Source organism: Doryrhamphus excisus, linkage group LG3 (genome assembly GCF_037039965.1).
Source record: "Doryrhamphus excisus strain RoL-2023G ecotype Guam linkage group LG3, RoL_Dexc_Guam_v1.1, whole genome shotgun sequence".
Lineage (NCBI taxonomy): Eukaryota > Metazoa > Chordata > Actinopteri > Syngnathiformes > Syngnathidae > Doryrhamphus > Doryrhamphus excisus.
In genome coordinates, this window is record NC_136359.1 from 2,719,329 (window position 1) to 2,727,986 (window position 8,658).

The following is an 8,658-nucleotide window of genomic DNA, read 5'->3' on the forward strand; positions in this document are numbered from 1 at the left end:
CATATTCTTTGGAGGGTTTTTTTCCACCTCAATGTTTCAATCAGTGGAGTCAGAAATGGGAAATGTTTATGTTTTTCAATTGTCTATATCCGGGGTGGGAAAACTTTTAGATGTGCTTTTTTTTCCTGGAGCACTTTTATGAGACCACAAATAACAAAATTTAATTTTCTGTTTTTTTTTTTTTTAGATACATGAAACCTGACCTTTTTGTCTCATCATTCTTTTACTGTGTAAACGCATCTCCTTCTTCATTGCTTCAACCCAAAAACCTGATCCTGGCGAGCTCATTGCCCCCCCCCCCAAAAAAAAAATTTCCGGTCACTCCCATTTCTTCTCTTTGCAGTTTTACTAAAATGTCTTTAAGATCCAACACTGGTCTTAAAATTTTGATCGTGAGTGTAATAATAACAATAATAATAAATTCAATTTATAACGCACTTTACATCAAATGAATGATCTCAAAGTGCGACACTTACAATAAAAAAATAAAACAACATTTAAATTTTTTTTTAAATATTTAAAAAAAAAATTAAAAATTAAAAAAATTACGAAAATTAAAAAATAATTTAAAAAAAATAAATAAATAAATACAAATAAAAGTTAACAGCAAGTATCACAATAACAGAATAAGAACATCTACAATAAGTAGAGCAGGGGAGGTGGAAAAGACCAAAGCCAAACTAACACACACAGTGAACCAAAGACATTAAAATATGCGTTAAAATAGGCGAGCTATGTAAAATCTTTTCTAAAAACATATGTTTTTAAACCTTTTTTAAAACAGTCTAATGTCTGTGGCGCCCTCAGATGATCGGGGAGAATAGGATTGGGTTTTAATGGTTTTAATGGTTTTAAGACAGCAGTAAGGATGGACTCCAGCTGATGACCCATGACTCCAAAAAAACAATATAGAAAATGGATGAAATGAATCATTCAAATGAAAAGGTTGATGAAAGTGAAAAAATAGTGATGGCTTCATTCTTATTATTAATCCTGTTTTATTTTTCAATGTAAATATTGCATTTTTGTATAAATGCGGGACCACTTACCACTTACTAGAATTGCAGTGTGCTAATTTAATTATTTACTTATTTCTTAAGTGCCTGTGTAAATGTACAGTGACCGCTAATTTGACCATAGTCAAATTCCTTGTTTGTGTAAGCTGACTTGGCCAATAAAGCTGATTCAAATGAAGGATGTTTCTGCTGGAAGAAGCTGTATCATTACACACAAACACACAGCCAAATGTTAAGGTTTTATTTTTTTTTTTTATTCATTTAAAACTTTTTAAGTCTCTGGTCTGTTGTTTGGAGGAGCTGTTTGGCTTAAAACCAAATTCATGGACATCAACCGTCTTCTGCTAGTTGTAATTGCAAAGGTCTTGTTTGCAGCAGGGTTTGCTTTTGAAAGCAAACCTTTCCATCAGGTTGCACAGTTTGTCAGATGCGCACTTACGCACTACTGGGGCTTACAGAGAAAAGAAAACAGCATTATTGCATTATCCTTAATAGCAATGCTGCTATGATGCGAGACATACAGCACACTCAGTTCTAGTTTGGGATTTTTGGTTGACTTTTGGACAAGAATGGCCAGAAAAAAAATACTGAGTGACATCTGAGTGAAAAGATGATGTAATAAACTCACTTGTTTCTAGGTATTGGTATTCCAAACAGTTTTGTTCCTCTGAGTTACACTGTTTCTGAGAAGAATAACACGTATCTCCATCTGCAGGATAAAAAGCACACGTTCCGCACCTCAGCGCTTCACCTGAGGAAGTACAAATGTAGTCATTACTTGTGTTTTATTGTGTTTCATTTAACAACACCCTTTAACTTGTCCTTGTGCTGATAGCCTTGCAGCAGCACACTCACCAGCCGTTAAGAGCAGGGCGATGCTTAAAGAAAAGATCAGCGACTTCATTGTGTTGTTCAACACAGCAACCTGAGACAGAGAATGGTACATTTATTGGGATTGAAATGCACAAAGGAATTTTTGTGTGTGTGCAAATATGCCTGACTCTGTATTTGGGACAAAAAGTCCCATTGTAGCAATGTGTGACGACGTCTGTGACTTCTTCCGTTAGACCCTTAGAAATTTTTTTTTATCATTTCACATTCCAGGTATTCCTCAAAAAACATGTTTTTGATATCATGCCATTCACATTTTTAACTTACCTTTTATACATTTTAAAAATTTTTAGTTTTTGTGTTACTACCCCAATCTTCCATAAGTGGGTCAAAAATGACCCGGTCAGGTTGTTTTCTTGAAATATCTTTGTAATGAAATTTTTTTTAATCATTTCATATTCCAGGTATTCCTCAAAAAACATGTTTTTGATATCATGCCATTCACATTTTTAACTTATCTTTTATACATTTTAAGAAATTTTAGTTTTTGTGTTACTACCCCAACCTTCCATAAGTGGGTCAAAAATGACCCGGTCAGGTTGTTTTCTTGAAATATCTTTGTAATTAAATTTTTTTATCATTTCATATTCCAGGTATTCCTCAAAAAACATCATGCCATTGACATTTTTAAATTACCTTTTATACATTTTAAGAAATTTTAGTTTTTGTGTTACTACCCCAACCTTCCATAAGTGGGTCAAAAATGACCCGGTCAGGTTGTTTTCTTGAAATATCTTTGTAATTACATTTTTTTATTATTTCATATTCCAGGTATTCCTCAAAAAACATCTTGTACCAAGATTGTCTGCAGTTAGTAGCGCCCTCCACAATGTTCCACAGAGCTCTGACAAAGTGTGTCCGACAATGAGTGCTCCTCGTCGGTCAGGCAGCATCCAGCTTCTCCTCAGCTCCACTGCACCGGCGGTGCCTATGTTACCACTTTTTGTGTTCATACACGGTAAGTCAGGGGTCTCCAGCCAGTAGATCCTAAACACTTTTCAATAAGCTCTCTAAATACTATATTCCTTTATTATCAACTCCTATACGCAATAAAATAGAAATTATTAATTAGGACGCATTTGGGGCGTGTGACCAATCACAGTAGAGTGGGCCGTGGGTGGAATAAAACAGGTGGAAATCGATGGAAATACAGATGGAATAGATGCAGATTAACATCGAGAAAGTTGTCTGTGCGGGTTATTTTTTGTAGCTGCTCTATAGGAGTCCACAACTCAATCCAAAAATATGCATAATAGGTCCCCTCCCATTGTATTGAGATGTGAACTCCTATAGAGCAGCTGCACACAATAACCCGCAGAGAAGGTTTTGTAGATATTCCAGAATCTGCACCCATTCCAGATGTATTTCCTTGGCTTTCCAACATGGTCTGTTTTCATTTATTTCGTTACCAAGTAACATCGGAAAGCCATCGGATTTCAGCAACAGTTTGGGGGAATGCAACATTCTAACTACATTTTAGGTCCGAAAAATGGAAAAAGCAATACTTGCTGGTGAACCGGCTTCACCCACAAGTATCATGATTGAGACCTTGAAATGATGCTTGGTCCACCAGCATAGACCAGCATGGGAATGATGCTGGTCATACATGCATAGACCTTTAAGCAAGAGTGAGCCAGACCACACCCTAAAAGAAAGTAGTTTTAGCAAGGTCCTGCAAAAAAAAAAGTATTTCTATAAAAAAACAAGACTCAATACAAACTACATCTTTCCCGTCTACGTACCTTGTTGACTTGTAAGATTCTGCAAGGAAATGACATCAATTTGTTGATGCTCATACTTTTATAACTACTTTTTATTTGCTCACTTGCTGTTTACAGACACATTTTTTTCCTGCAGCACTTTTTCAGAATATGCATTTTGTCCTCACAAATGACAAGATCAACTCAAAGTCAAACAACCCTGAAGTCACATCATATCCACTTGGGTTTGGAAAAGTATGCCTTCAAGAGACATTTACCGCTATAAATGACATGTTTTTGTATATGGAAATGTGGAAATGTTTCTAAATGGATACGGATAATGACCAAATCTACTTGTTTTATACTCAAGCAAAAATGCAGTATCCGTCAACCCTAATCCCTAATTTCAACCCGACTCCTTGAAGCACAATAAGCACTTCGCCTTTCAATAACAATGAGAAACAGTGAAAATACAGCTTTTGAAATGCTTACTTATTCGGACCGATCAAGTCCAAATGTTCCTCTTTTTGGCTGGCTCGATATCTTCTTTATTCTGTATATTTTGTATTTTCATATTTTGTATTTCTCATTCTTTTTTAATAGATGTGTATGCACCTACTATACCAAAACAAATTCCTAGTATGTGTTTGATCATACATGGCAATAAACCATTTCTGATTCTGATTCTGATTCTGTCACTAACGTAACCGTAGTAACCAAACCCTTCAAACTATCAACAAACGCTATCCAAAGCAAAAAGCAAAGGAACAAGAGCAAGTGTCTCAAATGGCCAAATGTGGCCCGCAGGACACTAGTTTGAGGCCCCCCGCCTTGATATGAAAGTTTAATGTTAGTTTGATACGGATGCTGTATGGTATCATGTACCCAGAAAAAATTATTACGTTTGATTAATGTTCATGTTAAAGGTTAAATAACTGTTAATAGTTATCCTCCCTATCCGTGTGGAAGTGGTAAGTTTTTGGTAAGTTGAAAGGAAATAACTTGAAGGCTAGCATGTTTTTGGAATGTTGGAGGAAACCGGAGTACCCGGCGAAAACCCACGCATGCACAGGGCTAACATGCAAACTCCACACAGAGATGGTCGAGGGTGGAATTGAACCCTGGTCTCCTAGTTGTGAGGTCTGCACGCTAACCACTCATCCGCCGTGCAGCCCAGTGGATGAAATTGGGGAATGAAATCGCTGTCCCCCCCTCCTTCAGAGGCCCTGAGGACTGGGTGGAATTGATTAAACAAGAATATTCAAATATACATTTTATACAAAAAAACACAAACAAATAAAATGACAAAGCCATGAAAAAGTTTTTATGAGCAGTAAGTCACAACTTCTGCCTTTTATTTGCCCACTTGCTGTACATCCACCCTTTGCCCTGCAGCACCTGACCAGAATGTCCTTTACGCAATAAATATTATTAGAAATATCAATGTAATAATCACGTTACATTATAATATTTACTTTATTCTCGCTAACTTACAAATTTGTAATCTAATCAGTAAGCCTTCTGGAAAAAAGTCCAAGGAGCGCCAACAAGCATAGATAATAGATATATAGATAGATCATGGGATTTGCATATTAGCCTTAGACCAGGGGTCTCAAACACGCGGCCCGCGGGCCAAATGTGGCCCGCAGGACACTAGTTTGAGGCCCCCGCCTTGATATGAAAGTTTAATGTTAGTGCGGCCCCGCGATGCTGTATGGTATCATGTACCCAGAAAAAATTATTACTTTTGATTCATGTTCATGTTAAAGGTTAAATAACTGTTAATAGTTATCCTCCCTATCCGTGTGGAAGTGGTAAGTTTTTGGCTATTTAAGTTGAAAGGAAATAACTTGAAGGCTACCGTTTAGGTGGCTAGCTCTCTAGTTTGCGAGTTAGCATGTGTTTCAAGACCCTGCAGTTGCGCAATATGTTGTAAATAAAAAGAGTATAAATGTGACTATAGTCGTGTTTTGTCATGTCTACAGGGCTCTAATAATGAAAAAAAAATGTGTCTACCCACCAACTATATGTGGTTTCTTAAGTTATTTGCCGTTTTATTATTATTATGTTTATTTATTTATTACTGATTGATTGATTTTTTATTTATTTTTCATGTTATTTTGTGTAGAAAAATAAAAATTAAGATATTTGAGAACAGTGGAATGTTTTATCAGAGCTTTTATTGTAGAAAATCGAAACCAAAGCAAAGTTAATTCATTTTTCTGTTTTTAATAAATGCGTTTTTTTGTTTTTTTTTGGAAAACCTTGCCCAGCCTTGCCCCGACCCTAGCTCCAGTGGCCCCCCAGGTAAATTGAGTTTGAGACCCCTGCCTTAGAGTACGAGTTTTGAAGTTTGCAAGAATAAAGAAGTGACAAAAATATCGGAATTTGTGATATTGCGTTGCAATTTGGATCCATAGGACTATTACACTGATCATTTGCCTCGAGAGAGTATGATTAATAATATTCATCTAATATTATTAACAAAGGCATATTCTAATAAGGTGCTGCAGGACAAAAGGGTGGATGTACAGCAAGTGAGCAAATAAAAGGCAGCTATAAAAGTAGGAGCTGCAACCAATTGATCTCATCGCCTTACAGAATCCTACAAGTCTTCCGACAAGAGGTATGTACACATGGGAGATGTACTACTTTGTTGTAGACTAGGTTTTGTATGTATGTAAGTGGGAAGGTGTAGATATTATCACATGATTACACACAATTGACTTGTGTATAAGTAAGTTTACTTTACAAATGTAAGAGGTGTGTACTTTGTATTCAATGTGGTGTTCTTTTCATGGTTGGTGTTTACATTACATAGACGTGATTTCATGTTTATGTCATCGTTTTGCTAAAAGTACTTTTCTTTAAGGGTGTTGTACCTTTCATTCTAAGCAGCTATGCGCCACTTAGGCAATTGCCCAAGGCGGCCTTATCCAGGACGGGCCTTCTCCAGGTGGGCGGCGTGGAGCAGAAAAGAAAAAAAACTCTTTTAATTTAATAATGCTCAACTCCCCAAATCCTCACCGGCTACAGGCGTGACACTCACGCCCCCAAACGTGAGCAAACATTTACTGAATGGAACCAAATAGGTATGCTGGGACCTTAGCCCTCAGGTTACAAGTATAAGGAAAAAATGTAGCTTAAAATAAAATAAAATAAAATAAAATAAAATAAAATAAAATAAAATAAAATAAAATAAAATAAAATAAAATAAAAGCTAGGAGACCAGGGTTCAATTCCACCCTCAGCCATCTTCTGTGTGGAGTTTGCATGTTCTCCCCGTGCATGCGTGGGTTTTCTCCGGGTACTCCGGTTTCCTCCCACATTCCAAAAACATGCTAGGTTAATTGGCGACTCCAAATTGTCCATAGGTATGAATGTGAGTGTGAATGGTTGTTTGTCTATATGTGCCCTGTGATTGGCTGGCCACCAGTCCGGGGTGTACCCCGCCTCTCGCCTGAAGACAGCTGGGATAGGCTCCAGCACCCCCCGCGACCCTCGTGAGGAAAAAGCGGTAGAAAATGAATGAATGAAAATAAAATAAAATAAAATAAAATAAAATAAAATAAAATAAAATAAAATAAAATAAAATAAAATAAAATAAAATAAAATAAAATAAAATAAAATAAAATAAAATAAAATAAAATAAAATAAAAAAAATAAAAAAAATAAAATAAAATAAAATAAAATAAAATAAAATAAAATAAAATAAAATAAAATAAAAATATTGAGGGTCGGAGATGATAAAAGTGCTGCTTATTTGTGTCAACAAAACATAGAAAAGACAAAGTCAAAGCTATCAGGTGCACAATTTCAAGAAGAGGACAAATGGGCCAAAGTTCCGACTTACATTTCCGACTGAGGACCTCCACCGTGCGGAGTTAGCATGCTAATGCAAAAAAAAAAAAAAAACAAATGTCTTTGTTGCCGGGCGTATAAAAACAACACCATACTGCATTTGTACGTTTGAATTCCACATCAATGTAACGTTCTCTGTCACAGGTTGATATGATGAACAACACAATGAAGTTGTTGCTCTTGGCTTTAAGCGCCGCTGTGCTCTTCACGGCTGGTGAGTTTGCCGTGGTTGATCTGTCACCTTCAGTATCGCACCAGAAAAAAAAAACACAAAATGACAAGAAAGGGTGTTGTTTAAGAAAATATAAACAGTAAAGTAATTACCATATTATTGCCCCCTTAGGTGAAGCCCTGATCTGCCAACATTGTCAGGGTCAAAGATGTGAGAATCATCCGTGTCCACATTTTCTACCAAACTGTGCTACACTGTACAGCGGAAACGGAGGTACGTTTACTACAAGAAAATATTTTTATACTGGAGTCACTCAGCATGATTGACTGTTCATGTTGGTCAATCCATGAAATACAGTGTACTCTTGGTCGTCCCAATACTTCATTATTCATAATGTAATAATACTGATGTTGTTTTCCTTTCTTTGTTAGTGCTAAAGATGTGCATGTCTGATGACGAATGCAGGAATTTTGGAGGCGAAGCTAATTGCTGCAAATCTGACTTTTGCAACGCATAGTAGCAGAGGAGGGCGGATGTCCACCCAAAACCAGCATCTCAGTAGTTTAGAAAGCATTTTAAAAGAATAAAAAAATGAAACTTTATATTTGACTTTGTGTGTGTGTGTGTGCTTCAGCGTCTTCCTATGGAAACACCCTCCATGACAACAATGAGGCCATCAGTATCTCTCATGTGAATACTCACCAGTGTTGAGCAGCTCTTAGCATGTTAGCATTTTAGCTCATATGCTGCTCTCTAAGGGCAAATACACACATGGGCTGACATGGGGACGCTATGGGACTGCCTGAACACTTTTGGGACCTGGTGCCTCCTTGCTAGATGCTACCAAGCTAGCTCTTAGCATGTTAGCATTTTAGCTAATTTGCTGCTCTCTAAAGGTAAATACACACATGGCATGATGTCGGGACGCTATGGGACTGCCTGAACACTTTTGGGACCTGGGATCTCCTTGCTAGATGCTACCAATCTAGCTCTTAGCATGTTAGCAATTTAGCTAATT

The 8,658-nt window shown here is 36.8% G+C and overlaps 2 long non-coding RNA genes across 2 annotated transcripts; one reads left to right on the plus strand and one right to left on the minus strand.

Moving 5' to 3' along the window:
- Positions 1-1,297: 1,297 nt before the first annotated feature.
- On the minus strand, positions 1,298-3,658 carry LOC144898251 (uncharacterized). The gene is made up of 4 exons (XR_013627144.1): positions 3,650-3,658; positions 1,872-1,941; positions 1,645-1,767; positions 1,298-1,467 (listed from the first exon to the last, which is right to left on the minus strand). It is a non-coding gene; the product is annotated as an uncharacterized LOC144898251 (long non-coding RNA).
- A 2,552-nt stretch (positions 3,659-6,210) lies between these two features.
- On the plus strand, positions 6,211-8,235 carry LOC144898255 (uncharacterized). Its single transcript, XR_013627150.1, has 4 exons — positions 6,211-6,233; positions 7,613-7,682; positions 7,812-7,913; positions 8,072-8,235. It is a non-coding gene; the product is annotated as an uncharacterized LOC144898255 (long non-coding RNA).
- The last annotated feature ends 423 nt before the right edge of the window (positions 8,236-8,658 follow it).